This window comes from Lissotriton helveticus, chromosome 4_1 (genome assembly GCF_964261635.1).
Source record: "Lissotriton helveticus chromosome 4_1, aLisHel1.1, whole genome shotgun sequence".
Classification (NCBI taxonomy): Eukaryota; Metazoa; Chordata; class Amphibia; order Caudata; family Salamandridae; genus Lissotriton; species Lissotriton helveticus.
Window position 1 is genome coordinate 1,807,317,284 of NC_136063.1, and position 19,639 is coordinate 1,807,336,922.

The window sequence follows — 19,639 nt, forward strand, 5'->3', positions numbered from 1 at the left end:
GGGGTACTGGGCAACACCTCTTTCAAAGCATGGTCAGTTAAGATAATGGGCCATTTTTGCTTGACAATTCTGATTATTTGGCGGGCTTGGCGACTGTAGCCAGTGATGCGCCGTATAGCATCATTACTTTGACTAGGTTCAGTACTTTTAGTCGTGGAGGTTCTGAGTGGATTTAACAGATCCAGATGGTTCAGACGATTGGCTTTGTTCATAGCTTCATCTAATTAGTGTGAGTCGTAGCCCCTAGCTAATAATCTTGCTTTGGATTCTTGTTGGTGTAAATCTCTAAGATCTGGGGAGCTACATGTTCTGTGGATCCTTAAGAATTCCCCATAGGGGATTGCCTTGATTGTATGTCGTGGATGAAAGCTTTTAGCGTGCAGTATAGTATTGCCCGCAGTACTTTTTCTGAATAAACTGGTGGTTATTTTATTCTCCACTATTGTTACCCGCACGTCTAGAAAACTAACTTCCTGGGCACTAATACTGGCTGTGAAATTCAAATTGAGGTAATTTCTATTGATATTCTTTACAAAGTTGCTAGCTTGTTGCATGGTCCCACGCCATATTATAAAAACATTGTCAATATACCTCCAGTACCTGACAATGTTGTCATGCCAATTTGCAGTGTGTTCCACCCTGAGGATACGTTCCTCACACCAGCCTACGTGGAGCCACGCGTAGCTGGGGGAGAAACATGCCCCCATGGCCACCCCCCTGAGTTGCCTAAACACCTGGTTATTGAAAAGGAACACATTGTTATTCAAACACTTTTCAACCATGTTAACGAGCATTTGATTATGCTGGTACAGTTCAATAGGACGTTTGCTCAAATAATACTCTATGGCTCTGATGCCATCTGCGTGGGAAATGCTGGTATACAGCGTGGCAATGTCCATAGTCATTAGTAAGTAATCAGCTGACCAAGTGCATTGGTTGAGAAGATAGAGAAACTCAGTAGTGTCCTTGATATAGGCCGGAAGGGATACCACAAACTCTTGGAGATAAAAGTCAATATATTTGGATGAATTCTCAAATGTGCTGTTTATTGCTGACACAATAGGCCTGCCACGATTCAGAAAAGGGGGTGGTGATGAACAGAGTGTCTGAATTAAGCAGACCACTCTTACCCAGTCCAAAGATCAGGGCTTGATCCATCACCGTTATTTAGCTCACTGCCCCATCCCAGCTCAGAACCTGGCTATATGCAAATTAGTCTGTCCCTGGCCCAGTGCATCATGGGAACAGGGCAGACCAAACTACCAAGCCAATTCTTCACCAGAAAGGATACAAGCTTCCGAGGACCGGTTTCTGGCATTTTAGCCTCGTCGGCCCGGCTTGCTTGAATCCTGATGGAGCAGTGAGCAAGGGACTCATGTCTGAGTATACCCTGCCACACCTATAGTGGCCAAAAACGATTCAGAAAAGGGGGTGGTGATGAACAGAGTGTCTGAATTAAGCAGACCACTCTTACCCAGTCCAAAGATCAGGGCTTGATCCATCACCGTTATTTAGCTCACTGCCCCATCCCAGCTCAGAACCTGGCTATATGCAAATTAGTCTGTCCCTGGCCCAGTGCATCATGGGAACAGGGCAGACCAAACTACCAAGCCAATTCTTCACCAGAAAGGATACAAGCTTCCGGGGACCGGTTTCTGGCATTTCAGCCTCGTCGGCCCGGCTTGCTTGAATCCTGATGGAGCAGTGAGCAAGGGACTCATGTCTGAGTATACCCTGCCACACCTATAGTGGCCAAAAACGATTCAGAAAAGGGGGTGGTGATGAACAGAGTGTCTGAATTAAGCAGACCACTCTTACCCAGTCCAAAGATCAGGGCTTGATCCATCACCGTTATTTAGCTCACTGCCCCATCCCAGCTCAGAACCTGGCTATATGCAAATTAGTCTGTCCCTGGCCCAGTGCATCATGGGAACAGGGCAGACCAAACTACAAAGCCAATTCTTCACCAGAAAGGATACAAGCTTCCGAGGACCGGTTTCTGGCATTTCAGCCTCGTCGGCCCGGCTTGCTTGAATCCTGATGGAGCAGTGAGCAAGGGACTCATGTCTGAGTATACCCTGCCACACCTATAGTGGCCAAAAACGATTCAGAAAAGGGGGTGGTGATGAACAGAGTGTCTGAATTAAGCAGACCACTCTTACCCAGTCCAAAGATCAGGGCTTGATCCATCACCGTTATTTAGCTCACTGCCCCATCCCAGCTCAGAACCTGGCTATATGCAAATTAGTCTGTCCCTGGCCCAGTGCATCATGGGAACAGGGCAGACCAAACTACCAAGCCAATTCTTCACCAGAAAGGATACAAGCTTCCGGGGACCGGTTTCTGGCATTTCAGCCTCGTCGGCCCGGCTTGCTTGAATCCTGATGGAGCAGTGAGCAAGGGACTCATGTCTGAGTATACCCTGCCACACCTATAGTGGCCAAAAACGATTCAGAAAAGGGGGTGGTGATGAACAGAGTGTCTGAATTAAGCAGACCACTCTTACCCAGTCCAAAGATCAGGGCTTGATCCATCACCGTTATTTAGCTCACTGCCCCATCCCAGCTCAGAACCTGGCTATATGCAAATTAGTCTGTCCCTGGCCCAGTGCATCATGGGAACAGGGCAGACCAAACTACCAAGCCAATTCTTCACCAGAAAGGATACAAGCTTCCGGGGACCGGTTTCTGGCATTTCAGCCTCGTCGGCCCGGCTTGCTTGAATCCTGATGGAGCAGTGAGCAAGGGACTCATGTCTGAGTATACCCTGCCACACCTATAGTGGCCAAAAACGATTCAGAAAAGGGGGTGGTGATGAACAGAGTGTCTGAATTAAGCAGACCACTCTTACCCAGTCCAAAGATCAGGGCTTGATCCATCACCGTTATTTAGCTCACTGCCCCATCCCAGCTCAGAACCTGGCTATATGCAAATTAGTCTGTCCCTGGCCCAGTGCATCATGGGAACAGGGCAGACCAAACTACAAAGCCAATTCTTCACCAGAAAGGATACAAGCTTCCGGGGACCGGTTTCTGGCATTTCAGCCTCGTCGGCCCGGCTTGCTTGAATCCTGATGGAGCAGTGAGCAAGGGACTCATGTCTGAGTATACCCTGCCACACCCCGGAAGCTTGTTTCCTTCCCAGTACAAGAATTGGCTTGGTAGTTTGGTTTGCCCTGTTCCCATCATGCACTGGGACAGGAACAGACTAATTTGCATATAGCCAAGTTCTGAGCTGGGATGGTGCAGAGAGCTAAAAAACGGTGATGGATCAAGCCCTGATCTTTGGACTGGGTAAGAGTGGTCTGCTTAATTCAGGCACTCTGTTCATCACCACCCCCTTTTCTGAATCATTTTGTCCACCATAAGCGTGGAAGGGTATACTCAGATGTGAGTCCCTTGCTCATTGCACCATCAGGATTCAAGCAAGCCGGGCCGACGACGCCTGAAATGGCAGAAACCGGTCCCCGGAAGTTTGTTTCCTTCCCAGTACAAGAATTGGCTTGGTAGTTTGGTTTGCCCTGTTCCCATCATGCACTGGGACAGGAACAGACTAATTTGCATATAGCCAAGTTCTGAGCTGGGATGGTGCAGTGAGCTAAAAAACGGTGATGGATCAAGCCCTGATCTTTGGACTGGGTAAGAGTGGTCTGCTTAATTCAGGCACTCTGTTCATCACCACCCCCTTTTCTGAATAATTTTGTCCACCATAAGAGTGGAAGGGTATACTCAGATGTGAGTCCCTTGCTCATTGCACCATCAGGATTCAAGCAAGCCGGGCCGACGACGCCTGAAATGGCAGAAACCGGTCCCCGGAAGCTTGTTTCCTTCCCAGTACAAGAATTGGCTTGGTAGTTTGGTTTGCCCTGTTCCCATCATGTACTGGGACAGGAACAGACTAATTTGCATATAGCCAAGTTCTGAGCTGGGATGGTGCAGTGAGCTAAAAAACCGTGATGGATCAAGCCCTGATCTTTGGACTGGGTAAGAGTGGTCTGCTTAATTCAGGCACTCTGTTCATCACCATCCCCTTTTCTGAATCATTTTGTCCACCATAAGCGTGGAAGGGTATACTCAGGTGTGAGTACCTTGCTCATTGCACCATCAGGATTTAAGCAAGACGGGCCGACGACGCCTGAAATGGCAGAAACCGGTCCCCGGAAGCTTGTTTCCTTCCCAGTACAAGAATTGGCTTGGTAGTTTGGTTTGCCCTGTTCCCATCATGCACTGGGACAGGAACAGACTAATTTGCATATAGCCAAGTTCTGAGCTGGGATGGTGCAGTGAGCTAAAAAACGGTGATGGATCAAGCCCTGATCTTTGGACTGGGTAAGAGTGGTCTGCTTAATTCAGGCACTCTGTTCATCACCACCCCCTTTTCTGAATCATTTTGTCCACCATAAGCGTGGAAGGGTATACTCAGATGTGAGTCCCTTGCTCATTGCACCATCAGGATTCAAGCAAGCCGGGCCGACGACGCCTGAAATGGCAGAAACCGGTCCCCGGAAGCTTGTTTCCTTCCCAGTACAAGAATTGGCTTGGTAGTTTGGTTTGCCCTGTTCCCATCATGCACTGGGACAGGAACAGACTAATTTGCATATAGCCAAGTTCTGAGCTGGGATGGTGCAGTGAGCTAAAAAACGATGATGTATCAAGCCCTGATCTTTGGACTGGGTAAGAGTGGTCTGCTTAATTCAGGCACTCTGTTCATCACCACCCCCTTTTCTGAATCATTGTGTCCACCATAAGCGTGGAAGGGTATACTCAGATGTGAGTCCCTTGCTCATTGCACCATCAGGATTCAAGCAAGCCGGGCCGAAGACGCCTGAAATTGCAGAAACCGGTCCCCGGAAGCTTGTTTCCTTCCCAGTACAAGAATTGTCTTGGTAGTTTGGTTTGCCCTGTTCCCATCATGCACTGGGACAGGAACAGACTAATTTGCATATAGCCAAGTTCTGAGCTGGGATGGTGCAGTGAGCTAAAAAACGGTGATGGATCAAGCCCTGATCTTTGGACTGGGTAAGAGTGGTCTGCTTAATTCAGGCACTCTGTTCATCACCACCCCCTTTTCTGAATCATTTTGTCCACCATAAGCGTGGAAGGGTATACTCAGATGTGAGTCCCTTGCTCATTGCACCATCAGGATTCAAGCAAGCCGGGCCGACGACGCCTGAAATGGCAGAAACCGGTCCCCGGAAGCTTGTTTCCTTCCCAGTACAAGAATTGGCTTGGTAGTTTGGTTTGCCCTGTTCCCATCATGCACTGGGACAGGAACAGACTAATTTGCATATACCCAAGTTCTGAGCTGGGATGGTGCAGAGAGCTAAAAAACGGTGATGGATCAAGCCCTGATCTTTGGACTGGGTAAGAGTGGTCTGCTTAATTCAGGCACTCTGTTCATCACCACCCCCTTTTCTGAATCATTTTGTCCACCATAAGCGTGGAAGGGTATACTCAGATGTGAGTCCCTTGCTCATTGCACCATCAGGATTCAAGCAAGCCGGGCCGACGACGCCTGAAATGGCAGAAACCGGTCCCCGGAAGCTTGTTTCCTTCCCAGTACAAGAATTGGCTTGGTAGTTTGGTTTGCCCTGTTCCCATCATGCACTGGGACAGGAACAGACTAATTTGCATATAGCCAAGTTCTGAGCTGGGATGGTGCAGTGAGCTAAAAAACGGTGATGGATCAAGCCCTGATCTTTGGACTGGGTAAGAGTGGTCTGCTTAATTCAGGCACTCTGTTCATCACCACCCCCTTTTCTGAATCATTTTGTCCACCATAAGCGTGGAAGGGTATACTCAGGTGTGAGTACCTTGCTCATTGCACCATCAGGATTCAAGCAAGCCGGGCCGACGACGCCTGAAATGGCAGAAACCGGTCCCCGGAAGCTTGTTTCCTTCCCAGTACAAGAATTGGCTTGGTAGTTTGGTTTGCCCTGTTCCCATCATGCACTGGGACAGGAACAGACTAATTTGCATATAGCCAAGTTCTGAGCTGGGATGGTGCAGTGAGCTAAAAAACGGTGATGGATCAAGCCCTGATCTTTGGACTGGGTAAGAGTGGTCTGCTTAATTCAGGCACTCTGTTCATCACCACCCCCTTTTCTGAATCATTTTGTCCACCATAAGCGTGGAAGGGTATACTCAGATGTGAGTCCCTTGCTCATTGCACCATCAGGATTCAAGCAAGCCGGGCCGACGACGCCTGAAATGGCAGAAACCGGTCCCCGGAAGCTTGTTTCCTTCCCAGTACAAGAATTGGCTTGGTAGTTTGGTTTGCCCTGTTCCCATCATGCACTGGGACAGGAACAGACTAATTTGCATATAGCCAAGTTCTGAGCTGGGATGGTGCAGTGAGCTAAAAAACGATGATGTATCAAGCCCTGATCTTTGGACTGGGTAAGAGTGGTCTGCTTAATTCAGGCACTCTGTTCATCACCACCCCCTTTTCTGAATCATTGTGTCCACCATAAGCGTGGAAGGGTATACTCAGATGTGAGTCCCTTGCTCATTGCACCATCAGGATTCAAGCAAGCCGGGCCGACGACGCCTGAAATGGCAGAAACCGATCCCCGGAAGCTTGTTTCCTTCCCAGTACAAGAATTGGCTTGGTAGTTTGGTTTGCCCTGTTCCCATCATGCACTGGGACAGGAACAGACTAATTTGCATATAGCCAAGTTCTGAGCTGGGATGGTGCAGTGAGCTAAAAAAGGGTGATGGATCAAGCCCTGATCTTTGGACTGGGTAAGAGTGGTCTGCTTAATTCAGGCACTCTGTTCATCACCACCCCCTTTTCTGAATCATTTTGTCCACCATAAGCGTGGAAGGGTATACTCAGATGTGAGTCCCTTGCTCATTGCACCATCAGGATTCAAGCAAGCCGGGCCGAAGACGCCTGAAATGGCAGAAACCGGTCCCCGGAAGCTTGTTTCCTTCCCAGTACAAGAATTGTCTTGGTAGTTTGGTTTGCCCTGTTCCCATCATGCACTGGGACAGGAACAGACTAATTTGCATATAGCCAAGTTCTGAGCTGGGATGGTGCAGTGAGCTAAAAAACGGTGATGGATCAAGCCCTGATCTTTGGACTGGGTAAGAGTGGTCTGCTTAATTCAGGCACTCTGTTCATCACCACCCCCTTTTCTGAATCATTTTGTCCACCATAAGCGTGGAAGGGTATACTCAGATGTGAGTCCCTTGCTCATTGCACCATCAGGATTCAAGCAAGCCGGGCCGACGACGCCTGAAATGGCAGAAACCGGTCCCCGGAAGCTTGTTTCCTTCCCAGTACAAGAATTGGCTTGGTAGTTTGGTTTGCCCTGTTCCCATCATGCACTGGGACAGGAACAGACTAATTTGCATATAGCCAAGTTCTGAGCTGGGATGGTGCAGTGAGCTAAAAAATGGTGATGGATCAACCCCTGATCTTTGGACTGGGTAAGAGTGGTCTGCTTAATTCAGTCACTCTGTTCATCACCACCCCCTTTTCTGAATCATTTTGTCCACCATAAGCGTGGAAGGGTATACTCAGATGTGAGTCCCTTGCTCATTGCACCATCAGGATTCAAGCAAGCCGGGCCGACGACGCCTGAAATGGCAGAAACCGGTCCCCGGAAGCTTGTTTCCTTCCCAGTACAAGAATTGGCTTGGTAGTTTGGTTTGCCCTGTTCCCATCATGCACTGGGACAGGAACAGACTAATTTGCATATAGCCAAGTTCTGAGCTGGGATGGTGCAGTGAGCTAAAAAACGGTGATGGATCAAGCCCTGATCTTTGGACTGGGTAAGAGTGGTCTGCTTAATTCAGGCACTCTGTTCATCACCACCCCCTTTTCTGAATCATTTTGTCCACCATAAGCGTGGAAGGGTATACTCAGATGTGAGTCCCTTGCTCATTGCACCATCAGGATTCAAGCAAGCCGGGCCGACGACGCCTGAAATGGCAGGAACCGGTCCCCGGAAGCTTGTTTCCTTCCCAGTACAAGAATTGGCTTGGTAGTTTGGTTTGCCCTGTTCCCATCATGCACTGGGACAGGAACAGACTAATTTGCATATAGCCAAGTTCTGAGCTGGGATGGTGCAGTGAGCTAAAAAACGATGATGTATCAAGCCCTGATCTTTGGACTGGGTAAGAGTGGTCTGCTTAATTCAGGCACTCTGTTCATCACCACCCCCTTTTCTGAATCATTGTGTCCACCATAAGCGTGGAAGGGTATACTCAGCTGTGAGTCCCTTGCTCATTGCACCATCAGGATTCAAGCAAGCCGGGCCGACGACGCCTGAAATGGCAGAAACCGGTCCCCGGAAGCTTGTTTCCTTCCCAGTACAAGAATTGGCTTGGTAGTTTGGTTTGCCCTGTTCCCATCATGCACTGGGACAGGAACAGACTAATTTGCATATAGCCAAGTTCTGAGCTGGGATGGTGCAGTGAGCTAAAAAAGGGTGATGGATCAAGCCCTGATCTTTGGACTGGGTAAGAGTGGTCTGCTTAATTCAGGCACTCTGTTCATCACCACCCCCTTTTCTGAATCATTTTGTCCACCATAAGCGTGGAAGGGTATACTCAGATGTGAGTCCCTTGCTCATTGCACCATCAGGATTCAAGCAAGCCGGGCCGAAGACGCCTGAAATGGCAGAAACCGGTCCCCGGAAGCTTGTTTCCTTCCCAGTACAAGAATTGTCTTGGTAGTTTGGTTTGCCCTGTTCCCATCATGCACTGGGACAGGAACAGACTAATTTGCATATAGCCAAGTTCTGAGCTGGGATGGTGCAGTGAGCTAAAAAACGGTGATGGATCAAGCCCTGATCTTTGGACTGGGTAAGAGTGGTCTGCTTAATTCAGGCACTCTGTTCATCACCACCCCCTTTTCTGAATCATTTTGTCCACCATAAGCGTGGAAGGGTATACTCAGATGTGAGTCCCTTGCTCATTGCACCATCAGGATTCAAGCAAGCCGGGCCGACGACGCCTGAAATGGCAGAAACCGGTCCCCGGAAGCTTGTTTCCTTCCCAGTACAAGAATTGGCTTGGTAGTTTGGTTTGCCCTGTTCCCATCATGCACTGGGAAAGGAACAGACTAATTTGCATATAGCCAAGTTCTGAGCTGGGATGGTGCAGTGAGCTAAAAAATGGTGATGGATCAACCCCTGATCTTTGGACTGGGTAAGAGTGGTCTGCTTAATTCAGTCACTCTGTTCATCACCACCCCCTTTTCTGAATCATTTTGTCCACCATAAGAGTGGAAGGTTATACTCAGATGTGAGTCCCTTGCTCATTGCACCATCAGGATTCAAGCAAGCCGGGCCGACGACGCCTGAAATGGCAGAAACCGGTCCCCGTAAGCTTGTTTCCTTCCCAGTACAAGAATTGGCTTGGTAGTTTGGTTTGCCCTGTTCCCATCATGCACTGGGACAGGAACAGACTAATTTGCATATAGCCAAGTTCTGAGCTGGGATGGTGCAGTGAGCTAAAAAACGGTGATGGATCAAGCCCTGATCTTTGGACTGGGTAAGAGTGGTCTGCTTAATTCAGGCACTCTGTTCATCACCACCCCCTTTTCTGAATCATTTTGTCCACCATAAGCGTGGAAGGGTATACTCAGATGTGAGTCCCTTGCTCATTGCACCATCAGGATTCAAGCAAGCCGGGCCGACGACGCCTGAAATGGCAGAAACCGGTCCCCGGAAGCTTGTTTCCTTCCCAGTACAAGAATTGGCTTGGTAGTTTGGTTTGCCCTGTTCCCATCATGTACTGGGACAGGAACAGACTAATTTGCATATAGCCAAGTTCTGAGCTGGGATGGTGCAGTGAGCTAAAAAACCGTGATGGATCAAGCCCTGATCTTTGGACTGGGTAAGAGTGGTCTGCTTAATTAAGGCACTCTGTTCATCACCACCCCCTTTTCTGAATCATTTTGTCCACCATAAGCGTGGAAGGGTATACTCAGATGTGAGTCCCTTGCTCATTGCACCATCAGGATTCAAGCAAGCCGAGCCGACGACGCCTGAAATGGCAGAAACCGGTCCCCGGAAGCTTGTTTCCTTCCCAGTACAAGAATTGGCTTGGTAGTTTGGTTTGCCCTGTTCCCATCATGCACTGGGACAGGAACAGACTAATTTGCATATAGCCAAGTTCTGAGCTGGGATGGTGCAGTGAGCTAAAAAACGGTGATGGATCAAGCCCTGATCTTTGGACTGGGTAAGAGTGGTCTGCTTAATTCAGGCACTCTGTTTATCACCACCCCCTTTTCTGAATCATTTTGTCCACCATAAGCGTGGAAGGGTATACTCAGATGTGAGTCCCTTGCTCATTGCACCATCAGGATTCAAGCAAGCCGGGCCGACGACGCCTGAAATGGCAGAAACCGGTCCCCGGAAGCTTGTTTCCTTCCCAGTACAAGAATTGGCTTGGTAGTTTGGTTTGCCCTGTTCCCATCATGCACTGGGACAGGAACAGATTAATTTGCATATAGCCAAGTTCTGAGCTGGGATGGTGCAGTGAGCTAAAAAACGATGATGGATCAAGCCCTGATCTTTGGACTGGGTAAGAGTGGTCTGCTTAATTCAGGCACTCTGTTCATCACCACCCCCTTTTCTGAATTATTTTGTCCACCATAAGCGTGGAAGGGTATACTCAGATGTGAGTCCCTTGCTCATTGCACCATCAGGATTCAAGCAAGCCGGGCCGAAGACGCCTGAAATGGCAGAAACCGGTCCCCGGAAGCTTGTTTCCTTCCCAGTACAAGAATTGTCTTGGTAGTTTGGTTTGCCCTGTTCCCATCATGCACTGGGACAGGAACAGACTAATTTGCATATAGCCAAGTTCTGAGCTGGGATGGTGCAGTGAGCTAAAAAACGGTGATGGATCAAGCCCTGATCTTTGGACTGGGTAAGAGTGGTCTGCTTAATTCAGGCACTCTGTTCATCACCACCCCCTTTTCTGAATCATTTTGTCCACCATAAGCGTGGAAGGGTATACTCAGATGTGAGTCCCTTGCTCATTGCACCATCAGGATTCAAGCAAGCCGGGCCGACGACGCCTGAAATGGCAGAAACCGGTCCCCGGAAGCTTGTTTCCTTCCCAGTACAAGAATTGGCTTGGTAGTTTGGTTTGCCCTGTTCCCATCATGCACTGGGACAGGAACAGACTAATTTTCATATAGCCAAGTTCTGAGCTGGGATGGTGCAGTGAGCTAAAAAATGGTGATGGATCAACCCCTGATCTTTGGACTGGGTAAGAGTGGTCTGCTTAATTCAGTCACTCTGTTCATCACCACCCCCTTTTCTGAATCATTTTGTCCACCATAAGCGTGGAAGGGTATACTCAGATGTGAGTCCCTTGCTCATTGCACCATCAGGATTCAAGCAAGCCGGGCCGACGACGCCTGAAATGGCAGAAACCGGTCCCCGGAAGCTTGTTTCCTTCCCAGTACAAGAATTGGCTTGGTAGTTTGGTTTGCCCTGTTCCCATCATGCACTGGGACAGGAACAGACTAATTTGCATATAGCCAAGTTCTGAGCTGGGATGGTGCAGTGAGCTAAAAAACGGTGATGGATCAAGCCCTGATCTTTGGACTTGGTAAGAGTGGTCTGCTTAATTCAGGCACTCTGTTCATCACCACCCCCTTTTCTGAATCACAATAGGCCTGCCAGGCACTGGTATTTGTCCTTTGTGCACCTTTGGAATAAAATATATGTTGGGTAGGACAGGGTGCTCTTTGTGTAAAAATTTCAGTTCATCTTTAGAAATTAGGCCTTCTCGTTTCCAACAATATAGATCGTTTTGATAAGACTGCTGAATGTGTTTCGCGGTTTTCAAATCAATTTTGGAGTAACAAACTTCGTCATTCAGATGCCTATAAGCTTCCTCTATGTATTCCTTTTTCCCCCAGAGCACAATATTCCCACCTTTGTCAGATTGGTTGATGACAATTGTGTTGTTATTTTTCAATTTTTTCATAAGATTGTTATATGGCCTCATTATATCTTGTGGTGGTTTATGTGCGTTCATGGTTTTGAATTGCAGCTTTTTAAGGTCATCTGTTATCATGTCCGCATAGATGTCTATCGCGTCCCTTGGCATGCTAGGGACGAATGTTGATGGAAGTTTAAACAGACTCTTACATATTTGGCCCAAGTTAATACCTTCGCTCTCAGCAATTTCCTGAGTGCCACTTGGATTGTCGTCATCTCTATGCAATGATGCATCACTTTCATTAAGTTTACATCCTTGGCTTGCAGTCCACTAATTTATGTGGGCTTCTTGGTTGCTATATCTTTTTTTGATGCTAAACTTGTTTTTATTGCATAGTACTTTTTTAGTTTGATTTTACGAATGAACTTAAAAACGTCAATCCTGGTGTTGCAATAGTTGAAGTTACTTTATGGGCAATATGAGAGACCCAATGAGAGCAGCTGTTTTTCTGCTTGGTCTAATTTGGTGTTGGTCAGATTGATGATGGTATTCTCATTCATTGTTTTTTGTTCTGCCACAACCTTTTCTTTTGTTGCCTCCCTTTTGGTTTGGGCACACTTTCGGCATTGGCGTCTCCTTGCATTCCTCCGCTGTTTGGAGTAAAGTTTGGTTTCTTCGGCGCAATGACATTTTCCTTTGCATTCTCATGTATTCGATCTCTTCTGCCAGCGTTAATTGGCCCATATCCCCTTGTTTCTATATATTAAGTTCCACAAGTTGCCTTTCTTCAGAAAGCACTCACAGCAAGAGTTTTCAAAGCGCAGGGACACCTTTAAATGAAAGACAAATGCAATCTTCTCGCATGCCTCGCCTGAAGCGTTTCAGAAATAGACTCTTTCCTCAGAGGCCGCATGCTCTGCAGTGATTGTTTCAAACTTCACCAACTGATTATCCCCTCTTTAAGTATCACGCCCATCCGGGCATTTGAAATGTTGCATCACGGGAGTTGGAGTGCAGATTAAACCCTTGTGCGTCAGAAACAAAGAACACTTATATATTTATAAGCAGCATACCTTCTTTATTCAGTCAAATGTTCATCCATTAAAAGTGCCCCCATAAGTAAAGCACATCTTGCTGTTCCAAGGTAGCGCAAAATCATCTCGCGCCACAGGACTTGCCATGAATCCTGCAAAGGTGCAATCCCCGACCTGGCAGGGCCGTATTCATTAAGTTCCACAAGTTACCTTTCTTCAGAAAGCACTCACAGCAAGAGTTTTCAAAGTGCAGGGACACCTTTAAATGAAAGACAAATGCAATCTTCTCGTATGCCTCGCCTGACGCGTTTCAGTGATAGACTCTTTCCTCAGAGGCCGCATGCTCTGCAGTGATTGTTTCAAAACTTCACCAACTGATTATCCCCTCTTTAAGTATCACGCCCATCCGAGCATTTGAAATGTTGCATCACGGGAGTTGGAGTGCAGATTAAACCCATGTGGGTCAGAAACAAAGAACACTTATATATTTATAAGCAGCATACCTTCTTTATTCAGTCAAATGTTCATCCATTAAAAGTGCCCCCATAAGTAAAGCACATCTTGCTGTTCCAAGGTAGCGCAAAATCATCTTGTGCCACAGGACTTGCCATGAATCCTGCAAAGGTGCAATCCCCGACCTGGCAGGGCCGTACACATTAAGTTCCACAAGTTGCCTTTCTTCAGAAAGCACTCACAGCAAGAGTTTTCAAAGCGCAGGGACACCTTTAAATGAAAGACAAATGCAATCTTCTTGCATGCCTCGCCTGACGCGTTTCAAAGATAGACTCTTTCCTCAGAGGCCGCATGCTCTGCAGTGGTTGTTTCAAAACTTCAAGAATTGATTATCCCCTCTTTAAGTATCACGCCCATCCGGGCATTTGAAATGTTGCATCACGGGAGTTGGAGTGCAGATTAAACCCATGTGGGTCAGAAACAAAGAACACTTATATATTTATAAGCAGAATACCTTCTTTATTCAGTCAAATGTTCATCCAATAAAAGTGCCCCCATAAGTAAAGCACATCTTGCTGTTCCAAGGTAGCGCAAAATCATCTCGTGCCACGGGACTTGCCATGAATCCTGCAAAGGTGCAATCCCCGACCTGGCAGGGCCATACACATTAAGTTCCACGAGTTGCCTTTCTTCAGAAAGCACTCACAGCAAGAGTTTTCAAAGTGCAGGGACACCTTTAAATGAAAGACAAATGCAATCTTCTCGCATGCATCGCCTGACGCGTTTCAAAGATAGACTCTTTCCTCAGAGGCCGCATGCTCTGCAGTGGTTGTTTCAAAACTTCTCCAATTGATTATCCCCTCTTTAAGTATCACGCCCATCCGGGCATTTGAAATGTTGCATCACGGGAGTTGGAGTGCAGATTAAACCCATGTGGGTCAGAAACAAAGAACACTTATATATTTATAAGCAGAATACCTTCTTTATTCAGTCAAATGTTCATCCAATAAAAGTGCCCCCATATGTAAAGCACATCTTGCTGTTCCAAGGTAGCGCAAAATCATCTCGTGCCACGGGACTTGCCATGAATCCTGCAAAGGTGCAATCCCCGACCTGGCAGGGCCATACACATTAAGTTCCACGAGTTGCCTTTCTTCAGAAAGCACTCACAGCAAGAGTTTTCAAAGTGCAGGGACACCTTTAAATGAAAGACAAATGCAGTCTTCTCGCATGCCTCGCCTGACGCTTTTCAGAGATAGACTCTTTCCTCAGAGGCCGCATGCTCTGCAGTGATTGTTTCAAAACTTCACCAACTGATTATCCCCTCTTTAAGTATCCCGCCCATCCGGGCATTTGAAATGTTGCATCACGGGAGTTGGAGTGCAGATTAAACCCATGTGGGTCAGAAACAAAGAACACTTATATATTTATAAGCAGCATACCTTCTTTATTCAGCCAAATGCTCATCCCTTAAAAGTGCCCCATAAGTAAAGCACATCTTGCTGTTCCAAAGTAGCGCAAAATCATCTCGTGCCACGGGACTTGCCATGAATCTTGCAAAGGTGCAATCCCCGACCTGGCAGGGCCGTACACATTAAGTTACACGAGTTGCCTTTCTTCAGAAAGCACTCACAGCAAGAGTTTTCAAAGCGCAGGGACACCTTTAAATGAAAGACAAATGCAATCTTCTCGCATGCCTCGCCTGATGCGTTTCAGCAAGGGAAAGTGCATCCTAAAGTCTTGGGCACTTGTGAAACATGATGTATCGAACACGGCAGTCCAGCCGTGGGGATTGTACTACCGCCGAAAAAGCAGGCCGGTGGCCCTGCACATAGGAGCCAACTTCGGACCTTTGGTGTGGCAAATATTTAAATTGCAACGCAGTATACATTTCATGGGTAAGCCCACTTATGGCTGAATTGTGAATTTATAATACGAGAGGCAGCATGAACTTCATCAAAAATGGAGGCTTTATGCAAAAGACTACTGCTCCCATAAGACATTTGTGTATAATAAGTAGGCTGCACCTTGGGCCAATAAAGGTACTTGTGATATGTAGCAGCAAGCTTTGTGCCTTTTATTTTGACCGCCTGCTCGTTGCCTGTGATCAAGGACAGAAATGCTGTTTGAAACGCGTAAGGCTAACTGACTGTACCTGTGTTGTGTTTTCTGCGCTGCTGCCTTACAATGGAATTTCACCAAGGGAAAGTGCATCCAAAAGTCTTGGGCACTTGTGAAACATGATGTATCGAACACGGCAGTCCAGCCGTGGGGATTGCACTACCGCCGAAAAAGCGGGCCGGTGGCCCTGCACATGGGAGCCAACTTCGGACCGTTGGTGTGGCAAATATTTAAATTGCAACGCAGTATACATTTCATGGGTAAGCCCACTTATGGCTGAATTGTGAATTTATAATACGAGAGGCAGCACGAACGTTATCAAAAACTGAGACTTTATGCAAAAGACTACTGCTCCCATAAGACATTTGTGCATATTAAGTAGGCTGCACCTATTTTTCTATTTTCTATTTTAAATTATTTATTAAGCGCACGTTCGCCAGCGGCTTCATGGCGCTACAACCAACAAATAGCAGGGCAGGAAGGCAGCCTACTCTAAAGGATATGAAAAGCTGGGGAGCTAATCAAAGGCCTTAGTGAATAGGTGGGCTTTAAGTTGTTTCCTGAATTGCAGGTAGAGGGTCGAGGCTCTAAGCTCTGGGGGCAGGGAGTTCCAAAAGAGTGGGGCAAGGGTCGCAAATTTCGATCCTCCCCATTTCTTCCTCCGATACCGCGGGACTGAGAGAAGGGATTTGGTAGATGAGCGTAGCTCTCTGGTAGGGACATAGGGAGTGATCTCAGAAGAGATGAAGGCCGGAGCCGTGCCCAGTCGAGCTTGAAAGGTGATGGAGGCGAGCTTGAACTGGACACGCTCACGGACTGGAAGCCAGTGCAAAGATTTCAGGAGAGGGGTGACATGGTGAAATTTTGGCAGTTTGAACACAAGGCGCGCCGCCTGGTTTTGAATCTGCTGCAACCGCCTTAAACTATATGCAGGTATACTTGCATATAGGGCGTTGCCGTAATCCAGGCGGGAGATGACCATTGCCAAAGTGATCAATTTCAGAGCCTCAAAAGAAAAAAAACGGGACACCTTGCGTATAGTGCGCAGTGAAAGGAAAGAAGAGGACACCACAGAACTAACCTGGGAGTGAAGGGTGAGTTGGGAATTAAGTTTAATGCCTAAAGTTTTGACTGAGGTACAGGGGACAGGAGGGAGACCTAAGGAAGGGGGCCAGAACAGGGAAGACCAGGGACTGGATGAACCACCTGTCAACACCAGCTCAGTCTTGTCTGGGTTGAGTTTAAGATGATTGTGGTTCATCCAGTCACAGATATAAATCATAATAGATTGGAAATTAGAAACAGATGAAGGAGAAGAAGATAGATTGAAAACAAGTTGGAGGTCGTCCGCATAGTTATATACGGAGACCTCCATTTGTTGCAGAGAAAAAATAAGAGGGGCAATGTAAAGGTTGAACAAAAGAGGTGAGAGGGAAGAACCCTGGGGGACCCCGCACTGAACTTTCCGGAAGTCCGCAGAAAAATCACCCAGGCGAACCGCCTGGGTGCGGCCCCTCAGGAAGGAGGACAACCATACCAGGGCGGTGCCCCCGATCCCCGCCGCCCCGACACGGGAGAGTAAGATGGTGTGGTCAACCGTGTCAAAGGCGGCTGAGAGATCGAGGAGGACCAGGGCCTGGGTCTGGTTGGTGTCCATTCCCTCCCTGAGGTTGTCCAGGACCGAAAGTACTACGGACTCCGTAGAGTGTGCGGGGCGGAAACCGGCCTGACGGGGGGCTAGGACCCCATGAGTCTCCACAAAAGAGCTCAGAGTGCGGGTGACGTGGCGCTCGAGCACTTTTGCCAGGCACCTGGGGCCAATAAAGGTACTTGTGATATGTAGCAGCAAGCTTTGTGCTTTTTATTTTGACTGCCTGCTCGTTGCCTGTGATCAAGGACAGAAATGCTGTTTAAAACGCGTAAGGCTAACTGACTATACCTGTGTTGTGTTTACTGCGCTGCTGCCTTACAATGGAATTTAACCAAGGGAAAGTGCATCCTAAAGTCTTGGGCACTTGTGAAACATGATGTATCGAACACGGCAGTCCAGCCGTGGGGATTGCACTACCGCCGAAAAAGCGCGCCGGTGGCCCTGCACATGGGGGCCTACTTCGGACCTCTGGTGTGCCAAATATTTAAATTGCAACGCAGTATATATTTCATGGGTAAGCCCACTTATGGCTGAATTGTGAATTTATAATACGAGAGGCAGCACGAACTTTATCAAAAACAGAGGCTTTATGCAAAAGACTACTGCTCCCATAAGACATTTGTGCATATTAAGTAGGCTGCACCTGGGGCCAATAAAGGTAGTTGTGATATGTAGCAGCAAGCTTAGTGCCTTTTATTTTGACTGCCTGCTCGTTGCCTGTGATCAAGGACAGAAATGCTGTTTGAAACGCGTAAGGCTAACTGACTGTACCTGTGTTGTGTTTTCTGCGCTGCTGCCTTACAATAGAATTTCACCAAGGGAAAGTGCATCGTAAAGTCTTGGGCACTTGTGAAACATGATTGATATATATATATATATATATATATATACATATTTTCGCTTCGGTTCTTATCCCATTCACCAGGAAAAGAGAAACAGCACTCACGGGATACTTTGCACAGCAGTGTTCTTTATTAAATCGACAGACGCGTTTCGGTAATTCCCTTCTTCTGTGTCTAAGCGTCACACACATCGCGGCGCCATTTGTAACTCTTTAGTCATGGAAACAAACATAGGACAGGACGTGACCCCCAAAATAGCGCACGCCATCTTGGAACATTGTCCACACCATTCTATATATATAGAACTCTTGGTTACACAAGTACATTGCTTATATTTAACAACATAAATATGAATACCATTTCTGTTTATCAGATATATTCAAAGTTTCAGTTAGAAAGAGTGTGATCTTGCCGTGGATCAGCGATGGCAACCTTCAAGGTTGCCCAGATGTCCTATTGTTACCTTCTTACAATTGAGTTACCTCTAGTGATTATTAATGCCAAACTTTTCAACTACTCATATCTTAATAAGCTTGATTACTTCTTCATTACCAGAAAGAAGAAGATTAGGAGCATATATCACCAAGACATACAAAAATATTGTCATTTTCAAAATAGAAGGATCCCTATATTCCAGTACAAAAATAATGAGCATCACCCTCAATGTTAGAAGGGTTCATATTTCCTATGTGCCCAAATGTACCGCCAATTCTTCCCCACCGTTAAGTCCCTCTGGACTTTTTGTTTGCAGATCCACAATATATCTAGACTCTAGTCTGCTCAACCTTTGCAGTCTATCCCCTCCTCTAGCATTTTCAGGTATACAGTCTAGACAAAAATATTGCAACATGTTCCTATCACTCTTATGTTTAATGAAGAAGTGACGTGCTACCGGGTAGGTAAAATCCTTATTTGTAATAGCACGCATATGCTCCAAAATTCTGTTTCACACAATTGATGGTACTACCCACGTATCTCATCCCACATGGGCACTTCAAACAATAAACTGCAAATGTAGTCTGACAAGACATGAATTTGTTAATCTTTTTGCCGTCTTTTAGTCCCTTCACCTCATAGGATAGAGTGCGTTTACTGGCTGAACACGCTTTGCACTTCCCACAGGGAAAAAACCCTTTAGCATCTTTCAGTGTATTTTTCTTTTTTACAATGGGTTCTAGATGACTGTGGACTAAACCATCCCTCAAAGAGCGGGCCTTTCTGAATGTGATCAGGGGATTCACTGGTACATCATTGCCAATGATGTTATCTGTCTTTAAAATATTCCAGTGTTTTTGTATTGTCCCTCTGAGCCAGTCAGCGTCTGATGAAAATGTGGTTATCATACGAAATCTTCCTTCATCAACTTTTTTGACTCTTTGCTTAAAGAGATCCTCTCTTGGTATCTCAGATACTTTCTGGAGAGTAGTTGTGAGCAATTTAGCATTTTAACCCCTTTCTAGAAATCTGTTGAGGCTGTCCTTGGCTGCTAAATCAAAATCAGATTTCGTTGTGCAATTGCGTTTAAGTCTGAGAAACTCGCCATATGGTATACTGTTGACCAGTCTACGGGGGTGGCTTCTCGAGGCATGTAGGGTACTGTTGCCCGCTGTGGGCATTCTGTAAAGGCAAC